The sequence below is a fragment of the Acipenser ruthenus genome, unplaced genomic scaffold (genome assembly GCF_902713425.1).
Source record: "Acipenser ruthenus unplaced genomic scaffold, fAciRut3.2 maternal haplotype, whole genome shotgun sequence".
NCBI lineage: Eukaryota > Metazoa > Chordata > Actinopteri > Acipenseriformes > Acipenseridae > Acipenser > Acipenser ruthenus.
The window spans coordinates 11,441-35,246 of record NW_026708782.1 but is presented as its reverse complement, the minus strand read 5'-3'; the positions used below and the strand labels follow the sequence as shown (position 1 = coordinate 35,246).

At 48.8% G+C, this 23,806-nt stretch overlaps 2 non-coding genes and 6 pseudogenes across 2 annotated transcripts; all 8 read left to right on the top strand.

Annotated features, from left to right (window-relative positions):
* The first annotated feature begins 735 nt into the window (after positions 1-735).
* LOC131736047 (U2 spliceosomal RNA) lies at positions 736-890 on the top strand (annotated as a pseudogene).
* Positions 891-1,498: 608 nt separating this feature from the next.
* Positions 1,499-1,615, top strand: LOC131736050 (U2 spliceosomal RNA; annotated as a pseudogene).
* Positions 1,616-8,402: 6,787 nt separating this feature from the next.
* On the top strand, positions 8,403-8,574 carry LOC131736054 (U2 spliceosomal RNA; annotated as a pseudogene).
* Positions 8,575-15,645: 7,071 nt separating this feature from the next.
* Positions 15,646-15,800, top strand: LOC131736046 (U2 spliceosomal RNA; annotated as a pseudogene).
* Positions 15,801-16,400: 600 nt separating this feature from the next.
* LOC131736051 (U2 spliceosomal RNA) lies at positions 16,401-16,591 on the top strand. Its single transcript, XR_009327870.1, has one exon. It is a non-coding gene; the product is annotated as a U2 spliceosomal RNA (small nuclear RNA).
* A 556-nt stretch (positions 16,592-17,147) lies between these two features.
* Positions 17,148-17,244, top strand: LOC131736048 (U2 spliceosomal RNA; annotated as a pseudogene).
* A 5,030-nt stretch (positions 17,245-22,274) lies between these two features.
* Positions 22,275-22,429, top strand: LOC131736049 (U2 spliceosomal RNA; annotated as a pseudogene).
* A 596-nt stretch (positions 22,430-23,025) lies between these two features.
* On the top strand, positions 23,026-23,213 carry LOC131736053 (U2 spliceosomal RNA). The gene has a single exon (XR_009327872.1). It is a non-coding gene; the product is annotated as a U2 spliceosomal RNA (small nuclear RNA).
* The last annotated feature ends 593 nt before the right edge of the window (positions 23,214-23,806 follow it).

The following is a 23,806-nucleotide window of genomic DNA, read 5'->3' as shown; positions in this document are numbered from 1 at the left end:
AAAACTCTTATCAAGGACTTTGTAATTCTGGACATCCGGACCCTCGGGAAGGACAAGGCCTGCGCGGAGTGGAGGATCGCCGGACTTCAGGACGTGAAGATGGAATGAAGGAAAAAACTGGAACCGCTAGCTCCTAGGAGCGGGACTACGGGGCACCGCTAAGCCTCTTATTTATTTTGTCATGCCAGCATTCCGCCCTTTTTAGCTGGCATGACCGTTTTTCAATGGTGCCCTGGTTTTATGTAGTCTTTTGTTTCAGTTTTATGGACTTTTATTTGATTTACGTTGAATGTTTTATTTGATTTTGTTTTGTTTTGTTTTATGTATCTTTAAGATTTTTAATGTAAACTATTAAAAGTTACATTTTAAGTGTTTTAAAAATTTTAGAATTTTAACTCACTGTTTATACACTGTCCCTTTTCCCCTGTCCCTGTTTTAGATCTAGGTTTATGTTCACTTTTTTAGAGAGCACTCCCCGGCCCCTCACAAGCACTGGTTTTTTATAGATGGTTCTTTTTTTCCAGTCACTTTTAAAACAGCCACAGGTTTTTTTTCATGTTGATTTTAATCTGTGTCTGTTTTAACCATGTACAAAGCACAATTGTCTTGGTGTTTTTAAATGCATTTTAAATGCTTTTTAAAAACAAAATGTATGTCTGTATGCATGAATGTCATCTTTACAAGAAATGTAAAATGAATGAAAAAACGAATGGGTGTAAATGTAAAAAATGTAAAATCTCAATAAAAGAGTATTAATATCTGATACGTCCCCTATCAGGGGACCATATATTAAATTGATTTTTGGAATCGGGAGATGGAACAGGGGCTTGCTCCGTCCACTCCACGCATCGGCCCGGTATTGCAGTACCTCCGGGAACGGTGCACCTACCTTTCTCTAACGTTGGTCAAAGTCAGATCTGGATCTCTCCTGTGAGCATTTTGTCTACCCCTGCTGGAGGGAGAGTGCCAGTGTTGATGCAAGTTTTCCCGCCGTTTTACTTCTTTTTTTTTTCTTTCTCTCTTTCTTTCTTTCTTCTCTCTTTCTTTCTCTTCTCTTCTCTCTTTTCTTTCTCTCTTTCTTTCTTGCTGTCTTTCTTTCTTTTATTCACATGTGGTGATGATGTAGACAGCAGCAGGTTGTTTCCTGGGAGCATGCAGCTAACCAGACAAGTGTGGTGGAACATGTCCCTATGCCAGGACCTTCTTAGCAAGCCAGCCAGCCAGCGAGGCACAGTTGTAGTTACCCAAGGCACCTTGCACAGCATAGCAGCTTGGCATGACTATTTGTAAGACGCACTCTGCCAGTTTATGGTTTTGTTTTTGGTGTTATGTGTGTGTTATTGCTTTGTTTTGTTTCCTCCTGCTTAAATTGCACATTTCCCCTCTGGAAGCAGCAGCCTGTTTTTTGGGGTCTGCTTGTGCTTGGAATTTTGCACCCACCTTTGAATCCCCCTGTGCCGTCCGGGCTGGGGGGGCCCCGGGCAAGGGCCAAGACGCCATCGCTACTCGGCCTTTTGGCTAAGATCAAGTGTAGTATCTGTTCTTATCAGTTGATCAGTTTAATATCTAATATCTTAATATCACTCTGGCTTCTCTTCAGTTCGAATAAATCTTTCTAAGACTAAGGCTTAGAGGGTAGTGGCATTGCCCGCTCCCTCCGAGGGTCTGTGAGAGGTTTGTTCGGGTGAGGAGGAACAGAATTTTTTTTTATTTTTGACTGGCTTTCTTCAGCTCGGCAACTTTTTGGAAGACTAATGCTCAGTCTGGTTTTGGCTTGCCCAATCCAGGCCGAGGGTCTTTCAAGATTTTGTTGACTGTTGAGAGCAGTTTTTTCTTTTTCAGGCGGTTCCAGTTTTTTTCTTTTTCAGGCGGTTCCGGCTTTTCCAGACGTTCCTGGAGTTAGAGAGAAGGAGGACCTACCATCCAGACGACCTTTGAGGACCCTTTGATGACCTAGACGACCTCATCCCCAGCCCTTGATTGTAATCGAGATCCAGACTGAGAGAGCAGCAGGCGCCCAGCAGAGGGCGCCATCTGGGAGGAGCAGAGGGCGGCCCCGGACCCCGAGGAGGCGTCACAGCCACGATTCTTCCTACGTGGTCTCGGTGCCAAGCAGCGCCCCCTACTCCGCCAGGGAAGGACAACCGTTCACCTGGGGAGGGGGTCCCTCTTGCGAGGCGACCATCTCCTCAGGGACTAAAGTAATAGTTCCTTCAACTGCCCAGATTTGCTGCTTACGTTGTCTCTTTTCCGTAGAGAGAGACAACCCGGACGTCCAAGAGGCTTCTCCCACCCCAATCGGAGGAGCCAGCTGAAGGATGGCGTTCCGGCCAACCCAGGAGACCCAGGAGGCACAATGCGGTGCGCTTCACAAGGACCCAGCAAGAGGAAACGGAACCAGGACTGACGAGACTGGAGTTCAGCCGGACCATTCTTCAGAGGGGTATGGGTTTTTTCCCCTTCTGACTTGAATTGTTTGGTGAAATTGCCAGGGCTTAAGGAAGTGTTTGAGGTCAGTTTTAGGAACCCCCAAAAGTTACAAGAAATGTGGTCCTTTTGGGGGGAGAATAAATATCTCGCTCCATACAAAGAATTTTGTGTGGATGCACTGACAGACAGAGAAATGAAAGTTGTTACTGTCCAATTTTTCAATGAGGCTGTTAGCGACTATGATATTACAACATGGCTTAAACCGCTATGGGAGGGTGTCATCAGAAGGGAGGAAAATTACAGATGAAGATGGGGTTTGGACAGGAGCCAGAAAGTGGCTGGTACGCCTCAATGTTGATCCATCGGGCATTGGAGGCGTCCGCCACATTCCAAACTCCATAGTGTTAGGGCCCAACAGAGGGCTGGTATTTCTATAATGGGATGCCAAAACTCTGCAGGAAATGTGGGGAATTAGGACACCTGGCGGCCCGCATGTACTGTAGTCAAGTGCAGGAACTGCGGCGCCCCCCACGAGACCAGCCACTGCAGAGAAGAGAGGCAGTGCAATTTGTGTGGAAAGAAGGGGGCACCTGTTTAAGGACTGCCCCTCTTCCTATGCCAACATGGCCAGAGCCAGCAAGGCAAATACGAACAAGCCTAGGCCTGAGCAGGAAGAGGGAGCAAGTAACAAAGATCAGTCCACATCACCACCAACAGTATCCAAAACCCAGACTCCAGCACCACCATCATCACCAGCACCCCCCCTCACCCCCCCGCCCCCCGAGACATGTCCCGTTTTACGAGGACCCCTTCCCCCCAGCCCAGAGAGAGAGTACAACAGCTACTCCACTAGCTCCTCCAGTAGCTCCTCTGATACAGAACACGAGGCAGGGAGGGAGCCCGGACCCAGCAGCGGCCCCCCCCTGAGTAGGGCCCTCTCAGCGCCAGCACTCCCCCTCGGCTCTCGTTATGACGCCATAAGGATTGAGTTCCGTGCGGTGAGGAAAGCGAAAGCGACAGTGAAAGTGAGAGTGAGAAGGAGGGGAAGGGAGTGAAGAACCAGCAGAGGGTGGGGAAAAGAAAGGGTAGAGACGAGGGGGGGAAAAGAAAGAAGACCAAGATCAAAGACAGCAAGTTGCAGGGTGGCCCCCATAGATCCAAAACCAGATAATGTCCACACAAAGTCCCCCAGTCTTGCCCTCGCAGGCAGAGACGGAGGCGAGTGGGACGGCTACACTGCCGCCTAGTGGGCAGGTAGCAGCCAGCCCAGGGCATCCCCAGAAGCCTTCCCAGTCGTTGGCACAAACCCTAGCACACCTCGCAGAAGAGGTGTTCACTAATGCACCGAGGGAGAGGTCGGGGTCAACACCTTCCCCTGACCAGCAGTACCTCGGTAGCAATGACCCTCTTCAAGCGAAGGGCCTCCCTTCAAAGCATTCCTTGACCCCCCTCCCTTGTATGGGCAAAACCAGGGGCCCCCCTAGAGGTCCTCCTAGATACAGCACTGGAGGACATGGGAATACCCCTGGACGCGGTAAGCCAGAAGTCTGCTAACAGCTCCAATTCAACAGACGGTAACAGCCAAAAGAATGCTGTCTGTCATAACCCCCCCCCAGGACAAAGCTGACCCACACGTTCCGAGGGGCCCTGAGCAAGTTCCACCAGACTTACCTTGTGGGGAGTTGAATAGCCCCAACAACTCCACGTACTGTGCATATAAAGACGGTGCAATCTTGGACGAGGCAGCAGTGAGTACCTTCTCAGGGGTGATGGGAGTTGCAAATAAGCCCAAGCCCCCCTCGAAGCAAGCGTAGAGCTAAGAGTAGGAAAAGTGTCCCGACCTCCCAATCATAGTCGCTATGGGGTGGACGCAGCGACTCCTTTTCTTGTTAGCTACCCTGATGGCCCTGATATGTGTGTCTGTTTAATGTCAGGAGCATCAGGGAGACAACAAAAAAGATTTGATGTACTAAACTATCTAGCTAACTTGAAAGCAGATCTCATCTTTCTGCAGGAGTGTGGTATTTCGTCGAGCCCTGATTATAGGGACCTGAAGGAGAGTTGGACCCTGGGGGACTCCTTCTGGTCGGGCTCCAACATAGCCAGAGCCGACGGAGTAGGTATCCTGTTTAAAAACCCATTTATCTACCTCCCGCAGCAGCAGGGAGGTAGAACCTGGTAGAATTCTGAGCGTGGATGTGACATACAACAACACTCCCCTCAGGACTGGTCAATGTCTACGCACCCACTAACCAAAAACGAAAGAGTTCAATTTTTTTCCACAGCTGCGTCCACTCCTGCTGGGGAACGTACCCCGTCATCGTGTCAGGTGACTTCAATTGTGCTCTGAGGGACGTAGACCGGAGCAGGCCACGCAACGACCGCTCTAGTAGAGTCTTGTCCTCCGTAATATCTGATTTCTCCCTGTGTGATGCAGGTAAGGACCTGGTGCCTCCCTTTACCTGGGTGAGGCTCATCTGGGGACCCTCCTTCTCCCGTATAGATCTCGTCCTGCATACCAGCTCCCTTACGAAGACGGAAGTAGACACCCAGGCCGTCTTCTTCTCTGACCCATAGGCTCCTGCAGGTAACATTGCAGGTCCCTCAGACCTCCCAGATGGGGTCAGGGGTTTGGAAATTAAACACCTCCTTACTCGATGACCCCTCCATAGCTGCAGCCTATAAGAGCAGGCTTGTTGAGTGGACCACTTTGCGTGACCTATTCAACTCCCCTATAGAGTGGTGGGAGATGGTCAAAATGAGAACTAAGGGTTATTTCATAGCAGCAGGCAAGAGGAAAGCAAAAGAAAGGAGGGCCAAATATAAACACCTGAATGCTGCCCCTCCAGCGTCTGAGCCTGCTTCCAGCTTCGGGGGTTCCCTGTAAGCGACGAGATAGCCCAGACCAAGCTAGATCTTTCAGTGCTTTGTAGGGAGGAACAACGAAAGGTCATGCACAATGCAAAAGTGCAAAAAATGGAGGAAGACGAAAAGTGTACTCGCTTCTTCTTCCAGAAAACGAGGGAGAAGCGGCACTTGATGTCCTCCATGCTCGACAGCAGGGGGAGGATAGTAGAGGATAGTGAGGGAGTCGAAAAAAAGTGGTAGAGAACTTCTATAGGGACCTGTATAACATCAAAGCTACAGATGACACCCTGATAGAGTGGTTCCTGAGCCAGTTGGAGCCTGACTCAGTGCGGGGACGACGAGGAGGAGGAGAAGGACCCAGAACTCACGCTGGAGGAGCTCACCCAGGCGGTTAAGACCATGAACACCGGTAAGACGCCAGGTCCAGATGGCATCCCGGGTGAGTATTATCATCTTTTTTGGGGACACACTAAAAGTCCATTTAGCGGAGGTCTACAGAGCGGTCTACAGGGAGAAGCGGTTGGGGCCCTTCTATGCGGGAGAGTGTAATTACTCTCCTTCATAAGAAAGGGGAAGTTAAAGATCTACGGAATTGGCGCCCAATCAGCCTCCTTTGCGTGGATTACAAGATACTAGCCAAAGCTCTGATGCTCCGGCTACAAGTACACCTCCCTTTGGTCATTGGCCCCGACCAGGCTTGTGGCGTCCCAGGGAGGGTCCATCACGGATATTTTAATGTTAACAAGGGACATTCTGGCTTATTCTAGAGAACGGAACCATCCCCTCTGCCTGTTCAACCTTGACCAGGAGAAGGCGTTCGATAGGGTAAGCCATGAATATATGTACAAAGTGATGGACCAGATGAAATTCGCTCCTGGACTTAGGGAGTGGGTTAAAACCATCTATATACAAACATTAGTACCCCGAGTCTTGGTGAACAGGGCACCTGACTGGTAAAATATCTATCCAGTCAGGGGTCAGACAGGGTTGCCCCACTATCCCCACTGCTATATGTCGTGTGCATTGAACCCCTCCTGCAGGCAAATCGTAGGGATACCAATATAACTGGTTTCCAGCTGCCTGGATCCAACGGGGTCCAGGTCAAAACAACAGCATATATGGACGATGTGTCACTCATTTGCACCAACACATCGTCGGTACCCTCCGGATTAGTAATATCCTTGAGAAGTACTGCACGGCGACCGGGGCAGTGATTAATAAGTCCAAGAGCGAAGTCTACGTGTCTAAAAATTGGCAGGTAGATAGGGAACTGTCGGACATGTACCCTGTCAAAAAGGACAAAATCAAGATTCTGGGCCTCATTTTCGAGAACAATAGCTCGGGGGCCCAGAGCTGGACGGCGGCCATTAACCAGGTCCGTAAAAAGATTGGCGGATGGAGCACAAGATCCTTAACAATGACGGGGTAGAGTATTAATAACCAAGTCTATACTGTTCCCCCATCCTCTCTTATGTAGGAAAAAATCTTTCCCCAGACAGGACCACCAAAAAAGTGGTGGACCGCATTATCCACCGCTTTATTCTGGGGCAGCAAGATGGAGAGGGTAAAGCGAGCCACCCTGAGTAAAGCCGACAAGAAGGGAGGTAAGGGGGTCCCGGACGTTGTGCAGCTCACCCGAGTGCAGGGGCTCACCGCAAACTATCAAGAACATCCAGGCCCTGGACAGGAAGGTATGTTACATGAATCGTTTCTATTTTGCCACCTGTCTCAGGGCCTTGGGCCTCTGCACTATTGATAACACCGTGCCGTACTCCTGGGACCCCCCCAATTGTATTATAGAACCTTAAGGGACACTATATATATATTGGGCTTAGATAAAGCAAAAATTGGCCTCCTGGGAATACAAGGCTGTAACTAAATATCTTGCCGGTTCCCAGGAAATTGAAAAAGTAGCTACTTTCTCCCTCACCCCAAAGCCAAAAAATCTGGGAGAATGTGTCTCACAGCTGCCTCAGTAATGTCCAGAAGGATATAGCATGGTACACACCGTCCACAGTGCACTCCCCACTCGAGCGTTCATGTTCAGGAGGGGACTAGCCCAAGTAGAAACATGCCCCCTATGCAAAGTGCCGCAAGAGAGAAACACCAGCCCATATCTTCTGGGAGTGTGATGTGGCTGGCAGTGTCTGGCTCTCTGTCTCTGTCTTCCTAAACAGGTTTGCTGACACGGCCAAGATGACCGCTGAGACTGTGCTCTATGGGCCTGCGGGAGGAATCACTACCAGCACAGCTAAGTGCGTTTGGCGTGTCATCAATGTTGTCAAGCAGATCCTGTGGGAAGGCCGTAACGTCTGTGTCTATCACAAGCAGGAGCTAGACACTATCACCACGACCAGAAGGGCACAAACTCTTATCAAGGACTTTGTAATTCTGGACATCCGGACCCTTGGGAAGGACAAGGCCTGCGCGGAGTGGAGGATCGCCGGACTTCAGGACGTGAAGATGGAATAAAGGAAAAAAACTGGAACCGCTAGCTCCTAGGAGCGGGACTACGGGGCACCGCTAAGCCTTTTATTTATTTTGTCATGCCAGCATTCCGCCCTTTTTAGCTGGCATGACCGTTTTTCAACGGTGCCCTGGTTTTATGTAGTCTTTTTGTTTCAGTTTTATGGACCTTTGATTTAATTTGAATGTTTTATTTGATTTTGTTTTGTTTTTGTTTTATGTATCTTTAAGATTTTTAAGTGTAAACTATTAAAAGTTACATTTTAAGTGTTTTAAAAATTTTAGAATTTTAACTCACTGTTTATACACTGTCCCTTTCCCCTCCCCTGTCCCTGTTTTAGATCTAGGTTTATGTTCACTTTTTTAGAGAGCACTCCCCGGCCCCTCACAAGCACTGGTTTTTTATAGATGGTTCTTTTTTTCCAGTCACTTTTAAAACAGCACAGGTTTTTTTTCATGTTGATTTTTAATCTGTGTCTGTTTTTAACCATGTACAAAGCACAATTGTCATGGTGTTTTTAAAATGTATTTTAAATGCTTTAAAAACAAAATGTATGTCTGTATGCATGAATGTCATCTTTAAAAAGAAATGTAAAATGAATGAAAAAACGAATGGGTGTAAATGTAAAAAATGTAAAATCTCAATAAAAGAGTATCTGTTCTTATCAGTTTAATATCTGATACGTCCCCTAATCAGGGGACCATATATTTAAATTGATTTTTGGAATCGGGAGATGGAACAGGGGCTTGCTCCGTCCACTCCACGCATCGGCCCGGTATTGCAGTACCTCCGGGAACGGTGCACAACCTTTCTCTAACGTTGGTCAAAGTCAGATCTGGATCTCTCCTGTGAGCATTTTGTCTACCCCTGCTGGAGGGAGAGTGCCAGTGTTGATGCAAGTTTTCCCAACGTTTTACTTCTTTTTTTTTTTCTTTCTTTCTCTCTTCTTCTTTCTTATTCCTCTTTTCTTTCTCTCTTTCTTTCTTGCTGTCTTTCTTTCTTTTATTCACATGTGGTGATGATGTAGACAGCAGCAGTTTGTTTTCCTGGGAGCATGCAGCTAACCAGCACAAGTGTGGTGTAACATGTCCCTATGCCAGGTCCTTCTTAGCCAGCCATATACTCTGGCTTCTCTTCAGTTCGAATAAATCTTTCTAAGACTAAGGCTTAGAGGGTAGTGGCATTGCCCGCTCCCTCCGAGGGTCTGTGAGAGGTTTGTTCGGGTGAGGAGGAACAGAATTTTTTTTATTTTTGACCTGGCTTTCTTCAGCTCGGCAACTTTTTGGAAGACTAATGCTCAAGTCTGGTTTTGGCTTGCCCAATCCAGGCCGAGGGTCTTTCAAGATTTTGGTTGACTGTTGAGAGCAGTTTTTTCTTTTTCAGGCGGTTCCCGTTTTTTTTCTTTTTCAGGCGGTTCCGGCTTTTCCAGACGTTCCTGGAGTTAGAGAGAAGGAGGACCTACCCATCCAGACGACCCTTTGAGGCCCCTTTGATGACCTAGACGACCTCATCCCCAGCCCTTGATTGTAATCGAGATCCAGACCGAGAGAGCAGCAGGCGCCCAGCAGAGGGCGCCATCTGGGAGGAGCAGAGGGCGGCCCCGGACCCCCGAGGAGGCGTCACAGCCACGATTCTTCCTACGTGGTCTCGGTGCCAAGCAGCGCCCCCTACTCCGCCAGGGAAGGACAACCGTTCACCTGGGGAGGGGGTCCCTCTTGCGAGGCGACCATCTCCTCAGGGACTAAAGTAATAGTTCCTTCAACTGCCCAGATTTGCTGCTTACGTTGTCTCTTTTCCGTAGAGAGAGAGACAACCCGGACGTCCAGAGGCTTCTCCCACCCCCAATCGGAGGAGCCAGCTGAAGGATGGCGTTCCGCCAACCCAGGAAACCAGGAGGCACAATGCGGTGCGCTTCACAAGAAACAAGCAAGATGAAACGGAACCAGGACTGACGAGACTGGAGTTCAGCCGGACCATTCTTCAGAGGGGTATGGGTTTTTCCCCTTCTGACTTGAATTGTTTGGTGAAATTGCCAGGGCTTAAGGAAGTGTTTGAGGTCAGTTTTAGGAACCCCCAAAAGTTACAAGAAATGTGGTCCTTTTGGGGGGAGAATAAATATCTCGCTCCATACAAAGAATTTTGTGTGGATGCACTGACAGACAGAGAAATGAAAGTTGTTACTGTCCAATTTTTCAATGAGGCTGTTAGCGACTATGATATTACAACATGGCTTAACCGCTATGGGAGGGTGTCATCAGAAGGGAGGAAAATTACAGACGAAGATGGGGTTTGGACAGGAGCCAGAAAGTGGCTGGTACGCCTTAATGTTGATCCATCGGGCATTGGAGGCGTCCGCCACATTCCAAACTCCATAGTGTTAGGGCCCAACAGAGGGCTGGTATTCTATAATGGGATGCCAAAACTCTGCAGGAAATGTGGGGAATTAGGACACCTGGCGGCCGCATGTACTGTAGTCAAGTGCAGGAACTGCGGCGCCCCCCACGAGACCAGCCACTGCAGAGAAGAGAGGCAGTGCAATTTGTGTGGAAAGAAGGGGCACCTGTTTAAGGACTGCCCCTCTTCCTATGCCAACATGGCCAGAGCCAGCAAGGCAAATACGAACAAGCCTAGGCCTGAGCAGGAAGAGGGAACAAATAACAAAGATCAGTCCACATCACCACCAACAGTATCCAAAACCCAGACTCCAGCACCACCATCATCACCAGCACCCCCCTCACCCCCCAGCCCCCGAGACATGTCCCGTTTTACGAGGACCCCTTCCCCCAGCCCAGAGAGAGAGTACAACAGCTACTCCACTAGCTCCTCCAGTAGCTCATCTGATACAGAACACGAGGCAGGGAGGGAGCCCGGACCCAGCAGCGGCCCCCCCCCTGAGTAGGGCCCTCTCAGCGCCAGCACTCCCCCTCGGCTCTCGTTATGACGCCATAAGGATTGAGTCCGTGGGGGAGGAAAGCGAAAGCGACAGTGAAAGTGAGAGTGAAAAGGAGGGGAAGGGAATGAAGAACCAGCAGAGGGTGGGGAAAAGAAAGGGTAGAGACGATGGGGGGAAAAGAAAGAAGATCAAGATCAAAGACAGCAAGTTGCAGGTGGCCCCCATAGATCCAAAACCAGATAATGTCCACACAAAGTCCCCAGTCTTGCCCTCGCAGGCAGAGACGGAGGCGAGTGGGACGGCTACACTGCCGTCTAGTGGGCAGGTAGCAGCCAGCCAGGGCATCCCAAGCCAGCCTTCCCAGTCGTTGGCACAAACCCTAGCACACCTCGCAGAAGAGGTGTTCACTAATGCACCGAGGGAGAGGTCGGGGTCAACACCTTCCCTGACCAGCAGTACCTCGGTAGCAATGACCCTCTTCAAGCGAAGGGCCTCCCTTCAAAGCATCCTTGACCCCCCTCCCTTGTATGGGCAAAACCAGGGGCCCCCTAGAGGTCCTCCTAGATACAGCACTGGAGGACATGGGAATACCCCTGGACACGGTAAGCCAGAAGTCTGCTAACAGCTCCAATTCAGCAGACGGTAACAGCCAAAGAATGCTGTCTGTCATAACCCCCCCCGAGGACAAAGCTGACCCACACGTTCCGAGGGGCCCTGAGCAAGTTCCACCAGACTTACCTTGTGGGGAGTTGAATAGCCCAAACAACTCCACGTACTGTGCATATAAAGATGGTGCCTTCTTGGACGAGGCAGCAGTGAGTACCTTCTCAGGGGTGATGGGAGTTGCAAATAAGCCCAAGCCCCCTCGAAGCAAGCGTAGAGCTAAGAGTAGGAAGAGTGTCCCGACCTCCCAATCATAGTCGCTATGGGGTGGACGCAGCGACTCCTTTTCTTGTTAGCTACCCTGATGGCCCTGATATGTGTGTCTGTTAATGTCAGGAGCATCAGGGAGACACAAAAAAGATTTGATGTACTAAACTATCTAGCTAACTTGAAAGCAGATCTCATCTTTCTGCAGGAGTGTGGTATTTCGTCGAGCCATGATTATAGGGACCTGAAGGAGAGTTGGACCCTGGGGGACTCCTTCTGGTCGGGCTCCAACATAGCCAGAGCCGACGGAGTAGGTATCCTGTTTAAAAACCCTTTTATTACCTCCCGCAGCAGCAGGGAGGTAGAACCTGGTAGAATTCTGAGCGTGGATGTGACATACAACAACACTCCCCTCAGACTGGTCAATGTCTACGCACCCACTAACCAAAACGAAAGAGTTCAATTTTTTCCACAGCTGCGTCCACTCCTGCTGGGGAACGTACCCGTCATCGTGTCAGGTGACTTCAATTGTGCTCTGAGGGACGTAGACCGGAGCAGACCACGCAACGACCGCTCTAGTAGAGTTTTGTCTTCCGTAATATCTGATTTCTCCCTGTGTGATGCAGGTAAGGACCTGGTGCCTCCCTTTACCTGGGTGAGCTCATCTGGGACCTCCTTCTCCCGTATAGATCTCGTCCTGCATACCAGCTCCCTTACGAAGACGGCAGTAGACACCCAGGCCGTCTTCTTCTCTGACCATAGGCTCCTGCAGGTAACATTGCAGGTCCCTCAGACCTCCCAGATGGGGTCAGGGGTCTGGAAATTAAACACCTCCTTACTCGATGACCCCTCCATAGCTGCAGCCTATAAGAGCAGGCTTGTTGAGTGGACCACTTTGCGTGACCTATTCAACTCCCCTATAGAGTGGTGGGAGATGGTCAAAATGAGAACTAAGGGTTATTTCATAGCAGCAGGCAAGAGGAAAGCAAAAGAAAGGAGAGCCAAATATAAATACCTGAATGCTGCCCTCCAGCGTCTGAGCCTGCTTCAGCTTCGGGGGTTCCCTGTAAGCGACGAGATAGCCCAGACCAAGCTAGATCTTTCAGTGCTTTGTAGGGAGGAACAACGAAAGGTCATGCACAATGCAAAAGTGCAAAAAATGGAGGAAGACGAAAAGTGTACTCGCTTCTTCTTCCAGAAAACGAGGGAGAAGCGGCACTTGATGTCCTCCATGCTCGACAGCAGGGGGAGGATAGTAGAGGATAGTGAGGGAGTGAAAAAAGTGGTAGAGAACTTCTATAGGGACCTGTATAACATCAAAGCTACAGATGACACCCTGATAGAGTGGTTCCTGAGCCAGTTGGAGCCTGACTCAGTGCGGGACGACGAGGAGGAGGAGAAGGACCCAGAACTCACGCTGGAGGAGCTCACCCAGGCGGTTAAGACCATGAACACCGGTAAGACGCCAGGTCCAGATGGCATCCCGGGTGAGTATTACCATCTTTTTTGGGACACGCTAAAAGTCCATTTAGCGGAGGTCTACAGAGCGGTCTACAGGGAGAAGCGGTTGGGCCCTTCTATGCGGGAGAGTGTAATTACTCTCCTTCATAAGAAAGGGGAAGTTAAAGATCTACGGAATTGGCGCCCAATCAGCCTCCTTTGCGTGGATTACAAGATACTAGCCAAAGCTCTGATGCTCCGGCTACAAGTACACCTCCCTTTGGTCATTGGCCCCGACCAGGCTTGTGGCGTCCCAGGGAGGTCCATCACGGATATTTTAATGTTAACAAGGGACATTCTGGCTTATTCTAGAGAACGGAACCATCCCCTCTGCCTGTTCAACCTTGACCAGGAGAAGGCGTTCGATAGGGTAAGCCATGAATATATGTACAAAGTGATGGACCAGATGAAATTCGCTCCTGGACTTAGGGAGTGGGTTAAAACCATATATACAAACATTAGTACCCGAGTCTTGGTGAACAGGCACCTGACTGGTAAAATATCTATCCAGTCAGGGGTCAGACAGGGTTGCCCACTATCCCCACTGCTATATGTCGTGTGCATTGAACCCCTCCTGCAGGCAATTCGTAGGGATACCAATATAACTGGTTTCCAGCTGCCTGGATCCAACGGGGTCCAGGTCAAAACAACAGCATATATGGACGATGTGTCACTCATTTGCACCAACACATCGTCGGTACCTCGGATTAGTAATATCCTTGAGAAGTACTGCACGGCGACCGGGGCAGTGATTAATAAGTCCAAGAGCGAAGTCTACGTGTCTAAAAATTGGCAGGTAGATAGGGAACTGTCGGACATGTACCCTGTCAAAAAGGACAAAATCAAGATTCTGGGCCTCATTTTCGAGAACAATAGCTCGGGGGCCCAGAGCTGGACGGCGGCCATTAACCAGGTCCGTAAAAAGATTGGCGGATGGAGCACAAGATCCTTAACAATGACGGGTAGAGTATTAATAACCAAGTCTATACTGTTCCCCATCCTCTCTTATGTAGGAAAAATCTTTCCCCCAGACAGGACCACCAAAAAAGTGGTGGACCGCATTATCCACCGCTTTATCTGGGGCAGCAAGATGGAGAGGGTAAAACGAGCCACTCTGAGTAAAGCCGACAAGAAGGGAGGTAAGGGGGTCCCGGACGTTGTGCAGCTCACCCGAGTGCAGGGGCTCACGCAAACTATCAAGAACATCCAGGCCCTGGACAGGAAGGTATGTTACATGAATCGTTTCTATTTTGCCACCTGTCTCAGGGCCTTGGGCCTCTGCACTATTGATAACACCGTGCCGTACTCCTGGGACCCCCCATTGTATTATAGAACCTTAAGGGACACTATATATAAATTGGGCTTAGATAAAGCAAAATTGGCCTCCTGGGAATACAAGGCTGTAACTAAATATCTTGCCGGTTCCCAGGAAATTGAAAAAGTAGCTACTTTCTCCCTCACCCAAAGCCAAAAAATCTGGGAGAATGTGTCTCACAGCTGCCTCAGTAATGTCCAGAAGGATATAGCATGGAACACCGTCCACAGTGCACTCCCCACTCGAGCGTTCATGTTCAGGAGGGGACTAGCCCAAGTAGAAACATGCCCCTATGCAAAGTGCCGCAAGAGAGAAACACCAGCCCATATCTTCTGGGAGTGTGATGTGGCTGGCAGTGTCTGGCTCTCTGTCTCTGTCTTCCTAAACAGGTTTGCTGACACGGCCAAGATGACCGCTGAGACTGTGCTCTATGGGCCTGCGGGAGGAATCACTACCAGCACAGCTAAGTGCGTTTGGCGTGTCATCAATGTTGTCAAGCAGATCCTGTGGGAAGGCCGTAACGTCTGTGTCTATCACAAGCAGGAGCTAGACACTATCACCACGACCAGAAGGGCACAAACTCTTATCAAGGACTTTGTAATTCTGGACATCCGGACCCTCGGGAAGGACAAGGCCTGCGCGGAGTGGAGGATCGCCGGACTTCAGGACGTGAAGATGGAATAAAGGAAAAAACTGGAACCGCTAGCTCCTAGGAGCGGGACTACGGGGCACCGCTAAGCCTTTTATTTATTTTGTCATGCCAGCATTCCGCCCTTTTTAGCTGGCATGACCGTTTTTCAACGGTGCCCTGGTTTTATGTAGTCTTTTTGTTTCAGTTTTATGGACCTTTGATTTAATTTGAATGTTTTATTTGATTTTGTTTTGTTTTGTTTTATGTATCTTTAAGATTTTTAATATAAACTATTAAAAGTTACATTTTAAGTGTTTTAAAATTTTAGAATTTTAACTCACTGTTTATACACTGTCCCTTTTCCCCTGTCCCTGTTTTAGATCTAGGTTTATGTTCACTTTTTTAGAGAGCACTCCCCGGCCCTCACAAGCACTGGTTTTTTATAGATGGTTCTTTTTTTCCAGTCACTTTTAAAACAGCACAAGTTTTTTTCATGTTGATTTTAATCTGTGTCTGTTTTAACCATGTACAAAGCACAATTGTCTTGGTGTTTTTAAATGTATTTTAAATGCTTTTAAAACAAAATGTATGTCTGTATGCATGAATGTCATCTTTAAAAGAAATGTAAAATGAATGAAAAAACGAATGGGTGTAAATGTAAAAAATGTAAAATCTCAATAAAAGAGTATTAATATCTGATACGTCCCCTATCAGGGGACCATATATTAAATTGATTTTTGGAATCGGGAGATGGAACAGGGGCTTGCTCCGTCCACTCCACGCATCGGCCCGGTATTGCAGTACCTCCGGGAACGGTGCACACCTTTCTCTAACGTTGGTCAAAGTCAGATCTGGATCTCTCCTGTGAGCATTTTGTCTACCCCTGCTGGAGGGAGAGTGCCAGTGTTGATGCAAGTTTTCCCGCCGTTTTACTTCTTTTTTTTTCTTTCTCTCTTTCTTTCTTTCTCTCTTTCTTTCTCTCTTTCTCTCTTTCTTTCTCTCTTTCTTTCTTGCTGTCTTTCTTTCTTTTATTCACATGTGGTGATGATGTAGGCAGCAGCAGGTTGTTTCCTGGGAGCATGCAGCTAACCAGACAAGTGTGGTGGAACATGTCCCTATGCCAGGACCTTCTTAGCAAGCCAGCCAGCCAGCGAGGCACAGTTGTAGTTACCCAAGGCACCTTGCACAGCATAGCAGCTTGGCATGACTATTTGTAAGACGCACTCCGCCAGTTTATGTTTTGTTTTTGGTGTTATGTGTGTGTTTTTGCTTTGTTTTGTTTTCTCCTGCTTAAATTGCACATTTCCCCTCTGGAAGCAGCAGCCCATTTTTTTTTGGGGTCTGCTTGTGCTTGAAATTTTGCACCCACCTTTGAATCCCCCTGTGCCGTCCGGGCTGGGGGGCCCCGGGCAAGGGCCAAGTCGCCATCGCTTCTCGGCCTTTTGGCTAAGATCAAGTGTAGTATCTGTTCTTATCAGTTTAATATCTGATACGTCCCCTATCAGGGGACCATATATTAAATTGATTTTTGGAATCGGGAGATGGAACAGGGGCTTGCTCCGTCCACTCCACGCATCGGCCCGGTATTGCAGTACCTCCGGGAACGGTGCACACCTTTCTCTAACGTTGGTCAAAGTCAGATCTGGATCTCTCCTGTTAGCATTTTGTCTACCCCTGCGGGAGGGAGAGTGCCAGTGTTGATGCAAGTTTTCCCGCCGTTTTACTTCTTTTTTTTTCTTTCGCTCTTTCTTTCTTTCTCTCTTTCTTTCTCTCTTTCTCTCTTTCTTTCTCTCTTTCTTTCTTGCTGTCTTTCTTTCTTTTATTCACATGTGGTGATGATGTAGACAGCAGCAGGTTGTTTCCTGGGAGCATGCAGCTAACCAGACAAGTGTGGTGGAACATGTCCCTATGCCAGGTCCTTCTTAGCCAGCCAGCCAGCGAGGCACAGTTGTAGTTACCCAAGGCACCTTGCACAGCATAGTTTATGTTTTGTTTTTGGTGTTATGTGTGTGTTTTTGCTTTGTTTTGTTTTCTCCTGCTTAAATTGCACATTTCCCCTCTGGAAGCAGCAGCCCGTTTTTTGGGGGTCTGCTTGTGCTTGAAATTTTGCACCCACCTTTGAATCCCCCTGTGCCGTCCGGGCTGGGGGGCCCCGGGCAAGGGCCAAGTCGCCATCGCTTCTCGGCCTTTTGGCTAAGATCAAGTGTAGTATCTGTTCTTATCAGTTTAATATCTAGCTCCTCCAGTAGCTCCTCTGATGCAGAACACGAGGCAGGGAGGGAGCCCGGACCCAGCAGCGCCCCCCCCCTGAGTAGGGCCCTCTCAGCGCCAGCACTCCCCCTCGGCTCTCGTTATGACGCCATAAGGATTGAGTCCGTGGGGGAGGAAAGCGAAAGCGACAGTGAAAGTGAGAGTGAGAAGGAGGGGAAGGGAGTGAAGAACCAGCAGAGGGTGGGGAAAAGAAAGGGTAGAGATGAGGGGGGGAAAAGAAAGAAGATCAGGATCAAAGACAGCAAGTTGCAGGTGGCCCCCATAAATCCAAAACCAGCTAATGTCCACACAAAGTCCCCAGTCTTGCCCTCGCAGGCAGAGACGGAGGCGAGTGGGACGGCTACACTGCCGCCTAGTGGGCAGGTAGCAGCCAGCCAGGGCATCCCCAGCCAGCCTTCCCAGTCGTTGGCACAAACCCTAGCACACCTCGCAGAAGAGGTGTTCACTAATGCACCGAGGGAGAGGTCGGGGTCAACACCTTCCCTGACCAGCAGTACCTCGGTAGCAATGACCCTCTTCAAGCGAAGGGCCTCCCTTCAAAGCATCCTTGACCCCCTCCCTTGTATGGGCAAAACCAGGGGCCCCCTAGAGGTCCTCCTAGATACAGCACTGGAGGACATGGGAATACCCCTGGACGCGGTAAGCCAGAAGTCTGCTAACAGCTCCAACTCAACAGACGGTAACAGCCAAAGAATGCTGTCTGTCATAACCCCCCCCCAGGACAAAGCTGACCCACACGTTCCGAGGGGCCCTGAGCAAGTTCCACCAGACTTACCTTGTGGGGAGTTGAATAGCCCCAACAACTCCACGTACTGTGCATATAAAGACGGTGCCTTCTTGGACGAGGCAGCAGTGAGTACCTTCTCAGGGGTGATGGGAGTTGCAAATAAGCCCAAGCCCCCTCGAAGCAAGCGTAGAGCTAAGAGTAGGAAGAGTGTCCCGACCTCCCAATCATAGTCGCTATGGGGTGGACGCAGCGACTCCTTTTCTTGTTAGCTACCCTGATGGCCCTGATATGTGTGTCTGTTAATGTCAGGAGCATCAGGGAGACACAAAAAAGATTTGATGTACTAAACTATCTAGCTAACTTGAAAGCAGATCTCATCTTTCTGCTGGAGTGTGGTATTTCGTCGAGCCCTGATTATAGGGACCTGAAGGAGAGTTGGACCCTGGGGGACTCCTTCTGGTCGGGCTCCAACATAGCCAGAGCCGACGGAGTAGGTATCCTGTTTAAAAACCCATTTATTACCTCCCGCAGCAGCAGGGAGGTAGAACCTGGTAGAATTCTGAGCGTGGATGTGACATACAACAACACTCCCCTCAGACTGGTCAATGTCTACGCACCCACTAACCAAAACGAAAGAGTTCAATTTTTTCCACAGCTGCGTCCACTCCTGCTGGGGAACGTACCCGTCATCGTGTCAGGTGACTTCAATTGTGCTCTGAGGGACGTAGACCGGAGCAGGCCACGCAACGACCGCACTAGTAGAGTTTTGTCCTCCATAATATCTGATTTCTCCCTGTGTGATGCAGGTAAGGACCTGGTGCCTCCCTTTACCTGGGTGAGCTCATCTGGGACCTCCTTCTCCCATATAGATCTCGTCCTGCATACCAGCTCCCTTACGAAGACGGCAGTAGACACCCAGGCCGTCTTCTTCTCTGACCATAGGCTCCTGCAGGTAACATTGCAGGTCCCTCAGACCTCCCAGATGGGGTCAGGGGTCTGGAAATTAAACACCTCCTTACTCGATGACCCCTCCATAGCTGCAGCCTATAAGAGCAGGCTTGTTGAGTGGACCACTTTGCGTGACCTATTCAACTCCCCTATAGAGTGGTGGGAGATGGTCAAAATGAGAACTAAGGGTTATTTCATAGCAGCAGGCAAGAGGAAAGCAAAAGAAAGGAGAGCCAAATATAAATACCTGAATGCTGCCCTCCAGCGTCTGAGCCTGCTTCAGCTTCGGGGGTTCCCTGTAAGCGACGAGATAGCCCAGACCAAGCTAGATCTTTCAGTGCTTTGTAGGGAGGAACAACGAAAGGTCATGCACAATGCAAAAGTGCAAAAAATGGAGGAAGACGAAAAGTGTACTCGCTTCTTCTTCCAGAAAACGAGGGAGAAGCGGCACTTGATGTCCTCCATGCTCGACAGCAGGGGGAGGATAGTAGAGGATAGTGAGGGAGTGAAAAAAGTGGTAGAGAACTTCTATAGGGACCTGTATAACATCAAAGCTACAGATGACACCCTGATAGAGTGGTTCCTGAGCCAGTTGGAGCCTGACTCAATGCAGGACGACGAGGAGGAGGAGAAGGACCCAGAACTCACGCTGGAGGAGCTCACCCAGGCGGTTAAGACCATGAACACCGGTAAGACGCCAGGTCCAGATGGCATCCCGGGTGAGTATTACCATCTTTTTTGGGACACGCTAAAAGTCCATTTAGCGGAGGTCTACAGAGCGGTCTACAGGGAGAAGCGGTTGGGCCCTTCTATGCGGGAGAGTGTAATTACTCTCCTTCATAAGAAAGGGGAAGTTAAAGATCTACGGAATTGGCGCCCAATCAGCCTCCTTTGCGTGGATTACAAGATACTAGCCAAAGCTCTGATGCTCCGGCTACAAGTACACCTCCCTTTGGTCATTGGCCCCGACCAGGCTTGTGGCGTCCCAGGGAGGTCCATCACGGATATTTTAATGTTAACAAGGGACATTCTGGCTTATTCTAGAGAACGGAACCATCCCCTCTGCCTGTTCAACCTTGACCAGGAGAAGGCGTTCGATAGGGTAAGCCATGAATATATGTACAAAGTGATGGACCAGATGAAATTCGCTCCTGGACTTAGGGGGTGGGTTAAAACCATCTATACAAACATTAGTACCCGAGTCTTGGTGAACAGGCACCTGACTGGTAAAATATCTATCCAGTCAGGGGTCAGACAGGGTTGCCCACTATCCCCACTGCTATATGTCGTGTGCATTGAACCCCTCCTGCAGGCAATTCGTAGGGATACCAATATAACTGGTTTCCAGCTGCCTGGATCCAACGGGGTCCAGGTCAAAACAACAGCATATATGGACAATGTGTCACTCATTTGCACCAACACATCGTCGGTACCTCGGATTAGTAATATCCTTGGGAAGTACTGCACGGCGACCGGGGCAGTGATTAATAAGTCCAAGAGCGAAGTCTACGTGTCTAAAAATTGGCAGGTAGATAGGGAACTGTCGGACATGTACCCTGTCAAAAAGGACAAAATCAAGATTCTGGGCCTCATTTTCGAGAACAATAGCTCGGGGGCCCAGAGCTGGACGGCGGCCATTAACCAGGTCCGTAAAAAGATTGGCGGATGGAGCACAAGATCCTTAACAATGACGGGTAGAGTATTAATAACCAAGTCTATACTGTTCCCCATCCTCTCTTATGTAGGAAAAATCTTTCCCCCAAACAGGACCACCAAAAAAGTGGTGGACCGCATTATCCACCGCTTTATCTGGGGCAGCAAGATGGAGAGGGTAAAACGAGCCACCCTGAGTAAAGCCGACAAGAAGGGAGGTAAGGGGGTCCCGGACGTTGTGCAGCTCACCCGAGTGCAGGGGCTCACGCAAACTATCAAGAACATCCAGGCCCTGGACAGGAAGGTATGTTACATGAATCGTTTCTATTTTGCCACCTGTCTCAGGGCCTTGGGCCTCTGCACTATTGATAACACCGTGCCGTACTCCTGGGACCCCCCATTGTATTATAGAACCTTAAGGGACACTATATATAAATTGGGCTTAGATAAAGCAAATTGGCCTCCTGGGAATACAAGGCTGTAACTAAATATCTTGCCGGTTCCCAGGAAATTGAAAAAGTAGCTACTTTCTCCCTCACCCAAGCCAAAAAATCTGGGAGAATGTGTCTCACAGCTGCCTCAGTAATGTCCAGAAGGATATAGCATGGAACACCGTCCACAGTGCACTCCCACTCGAGCGTTCATGTTCAGGAGGGGACTAGCCCAAGTAGAAACATGCCCTATGCAAAGTGCCACAAGAGAGAAACACCAGCCCATATCTTCTGGGAGTGTGATGTGGCTGGCAGTGTCTGGCTCTCTGTCTCTGTCTTCCTAAACAGGTTTGCTGACACGGCCAAGATGACCGCTGAGACTGTGCTCTATGGGCCTGCGGGAGGAATCACTACCAGCACAGCTAAGTGCGTTTGGCGTGTCATCAATGTTGTCAAGCAGATCCTGTGGGAAGGCCGTAACGTCTGTGTCTATCACAAGCAGGAGCTAGACACTATCACCATGACCAGAAGGGCACAAACTCTTATCAAGGACTTTGTAATTCTGGACATCCGGACCCTCGGGAAGGACAAGGCCTGCGCGGAGTGGAGGATCGCCGGACTTCAGGACGTGAAGATGGAATAAAGGAAAAAACTGAACCGCTAGCTCCTAGGAGCGGGACTACGGGGCACCGCTAAGCCTTTTATTTATTTTGTCATGCCAGCATTCCGCCCTTTTTAGCTGGCATGACCGTTTTTCAACGGTGCCCTGGTTTTATGTAGTCTTTTGTTTCAGTTTTATGGACTTTTATTTGATTTACGTTGAATGTTTTATTTGATTTTGTTTTGTTTTGTTTTATGTATCTTTAAGATTTTAATGTAAACTATTAAAAGTTACATTTTAAGTGTTTTAAAATTTTAGAATTTTAACTCACTGTTTTATACACTGTCCCTTTTCCCCTGTCCCTGTTTTAGATCTAGTTTTATGTTTACTTTTGAACCTTTTAGAGAGCACTCCCCGGCCCTCACAAGCACTGGTTTTTTATAGATGGTTCTTTTTTCCAGTCACTTTTAAAACAGCACAGGTTTTTTTCATGTTGATTTAATCTGTGTCTGTTTTAACCATGTACAAAGCACAATTGTCTTGGTGTTTTTAAATGTATTTTAAATGCTTTTAAAAACAAAATGTATGTCTGTATGCATGAATGTCATCTTTAAAAGAAATGTAAAATGAATGAAAAAAACGAATAGGTGTAAATGTAAAAAATTTAAAATCTCAATAAAAGAGTATTAATATCTGATACGTCCCCTATCAGGGACCATATATTAAATTGATTTTTGGAATCGGGAGATGGAACAGGGGCTTGCTCCGTCCACTCCACGCATCGGGCCCGGTATTGCAGTACCTCCGGGAACGGTGCACACCTTTCTCTAACGTTGGTCAAAGTCAGATCTGGATCTCTCCTGTGAGCATTTTGTCTACCCTGCTGGAGGAGAGTGCCAGTGTTGATGCAAGTTTTCCCGCCGTTTTACTTCTTTTTTTTCTTTCTCTCTTTCTTTCTTTCTCTCTTTCTTTCTCTCTTTCTCTCTTTCTCTCTTCTTTCTCTCTTTCTTTCTTGCTGTCTTTCTTTCTTTTATTCACATGTGGTGATGATGTAGACAGCAGCAGGTTGTTTCCTGGAGCATGCAGCTAACCAGACAAGTGTGGTGGAACATGTCCCTATGCCAGGACCTTCTTAGCAAGCCAGCAGCCAGCGAGGCACAGTTGTAGTTACCCAAGGCACCTTGCACAGCATAGCAGCTTGGCATGACTATTTGTAAGACGCACTCCGCCAGTTTATGTTTGTTTTTGGTGTTATGTGTGTGTTTTTGCTTGTTTTGTTTTCTCCTGCTTAATTGCACATTTCCCCTCTGGAAGCAGCAGCCCGTTTTTTTGGGGTCTGCTTGTGCTTGAAATTTTGCACCCACCTTTGAATCCCCCTGTGCCGTCCGGGCTGGGGGCCCCGGGCAAGGGCCAAGTCGCCATCGCTTCTCGGCCTTTTGGCTAAGATCAAGTGTAGTATCTGTTCTTATCAGTTTAATATCTGATACGTCCCCTATCAGGGGACCATATATAAATTGATTTTGGAATCGGGAGATGGAACAGGGGCTTGCTCCGTCCACTCCACGCATCGGCCCGGTATTGCAGTACCTCCGGGAACGTTCACACCTTTCTCTAACGTTGGTCAAAGTCAGATCTGATCTCTCCTGTGAGCATTTTGTCTACCCCTGCTGGGAGGGAGAGTGCCAGTGTTGATGCAAGTTTTCCCGCCGTTTTACTTCTTTTTTTTTTCTTTCTCTCTTTCTTTCTTTCTCTCTTTCTTTCTCTCTTTCTCTCTTTCTTTCTCTCTTTCTTTCTTGCTGTCTTTCTTTCTTTTATTCACATGTGGTGATGATGTAGACAGCAGCAGGTTGTTTCCTGGAGCATGCAGCTAACCAGACAAGTGTGGTGGAACATGTCCCTATGCCAGGACCTTCTTAGCAAGCCAGCCAGCCAGCGAGGCACAGTTGTAGTTTACCCAAGGCACCTTGCACAGCATAGCAGCTTGGCATGACTATTTGTAAGACGCACTCCGCCAGTTTATGTTTTGTTTTGGTGTTATGTGTGTGTTTTTGCTTTGTTTTGTTTTCTCCTGCTTAATTGCACATTTCCCCTCTGGAAGCAGCAGCCCGTTTTTTGGGGTCTGCTTGTGCTTGAATTTTGCACCACCTTTGAATCCCCCTGTGCCGTCCGGGCTGGGGGCCCCGGTCAAGGGCCAAGTCGCC